The sequence below is a fragment of the Saccopteryx leptura genome, chromosome 5, assembly GCF_036850995.1.
Source record: "Saccopteryx leptura isolate mSacLep1 chromosome 5, mSacLep1_pri_phased_curated, whole genome shotgun sequence".
In the NCBI taxonomy this organism is placed as follows: Eukaryota; Metazoa; Chordata; class Mammalia; order Chiroptera; family Emballonuridae; genus Saccopteryx; species Saccopteryx leptura.
The window spans coordinates 61,368,542-61,370,253 of record NC_089507.1 but is presented as its reverse complement, the minus strand read 5'-3'; the positions used below and the strand labels follow the sequence as shown (position 1 = coordinate 61,370,253).

Sequence of the window (1,712 nt, the reverse complement as noted above, 5' to 3'; positions counted from 1 at the left end):
ACCTAGGAAGAAAAAGTTGCTACTCTTCTGCATTTTGACCATCTTTTCTGCAGCAGAGAAAATTACAGCTAGGGACACCTCTTATAGCTCTTTTCATTCTTAGTGCTGTGCTGACTTAGAATTTTTAAGTACTGGGAATACACTGTACTTATAATGTAGGATTATTATTGGTAAACCAATTAAAATTGCATTTACTTAAATAGACTTATAGGTTTGACTTTATTTTCAAAAGTTTTTTGTTTTTGTTGTTGTTTTTTTAGTGACCCTTCTGTAAGTTTGGGATATTAAAGAAGCACTGAGTAGTTAAATACATATTCACAAACTCAACCCAGCTGTTACTGCCACATTCATTTAAAAATAAGCAAAGATCATTTTTAAAAAGCCACAGCCTGACGAGGTGGTGACGCAGTGGATAGAGCATTGGGCTGGGAAGACCCAGGTTGAAACCCCAAGCTTGCTAGCTTGAGCATGGGCTCAATAGTTTTGAGCAATATTCACCAGCTTCAGGCCAAGGTCACTGGCTTGAGCAAGGGTTCACTGGGTCTGCTACAGCCCCCCCCCCTCAAGGCACATATGAGAAAGCAATCAATGAACAACTAAGGTGCCACAACAAAGAAGTGATGCTTCTCATCTCTCTCCCTTTCTGTCTATCTCTATCTATCCCTCTCTTTGACCCTGTCACTGTCAAAAAAAAAAAAAAAGCCACAATAGATTTCTTACAGAGGTACTAGAGCATCCTGACCTCCTGAGGAAGGTGAGTTGCAGCCAAAAGGATATCTCCTTCACCAACAGGAAAGTCAATTATATATAATACTATAAAAAGCTTCTACATAGGCCCTGGCCAGTTGGCTCAGCGGTAGAGCGTCGGCCTGATGTGCGGGGGGACCCGGGTTCGATTCCCGGCCAGGGCACATAGGAGAAGCGCCCATTTGCTTCTCCACACCCCCCCTCCTTCCTCTCTGTCTCTCTCTTCCCCTCCCGCAGCCAAGGCTCCATTGGAGCAAAGATGGCCCGGGCGCTGGGGATGGCTCCTTGGCCTCTGCCCCAGGCGCTAGAGTGGCTCTGGTCGCGGCAGAGCGTCCCCCCCCCCCCAAGGGGCAGAGCATCGCCCCCTGGTGGGCAGAGCGTCGCCCCTGGTGGGCGTGCCGGGTGGATCCCGGTTGGGCGCATGCGGGAGTCTGTCTGACTGTCTCTCCCCGTTTCCAGCTTCAGGAAAAAAAAAAAAAAAAAGCTTCTACATAAAGGATTTTATTTGCTTTTCAAAACATAGCTGTGTGATAAGTCCAAAGGCAGTATTATTCAGAATTTCAGATACAGTAAACTGATACACAAATAGAAAGCTCACAACATTTGGAGCATTCCGTCTGACTTAGGAACCACTTGTCTTTCCATTACACTCCCATTACATTTTATCCTATTATTGCAAGGTAACAGCCATACTAACCATACAATCCTCAGACATGTTGGAGTGGAATCTTTCATAGTTTTTCTCTTGGGTAGGTTGTAAGAATTAAACCAAGACAACACGTGAAAAGTACTTAGAATAATGCCTGCCTATGTGTGTGTGTACTAAAATAAGTATGTACATTTGTATATATAAATATATGTATATGTTTGGTTTATACATATATATCTATGGATGCATGTCATGTGCATAAATATGCATACATACGTATACTAGTGCACACACAGACACAAACACATACACAGAC

At 43.7% G+C, this 1,712-nt stretch overlaps 1 non-coding gene across 1 annotated transcript; it reads left to right on the top strand.

Annotated features, from left to right (window-relative positions):
• The first annotated feature begins 834 nt into the window (after positions 1 to 834).
• On the top strand, positions 835 to 911 carry TRNAI-GAU (transfer RNA isoleucine (anticodon GAU)). The gene has a single exon. It is a non-coding gene; the product is annotated as a tRNA-Ile (tRNA).
• The last annotated feature ends 801 nt before the right edge of the window (positions 912 to 1,712 follow it).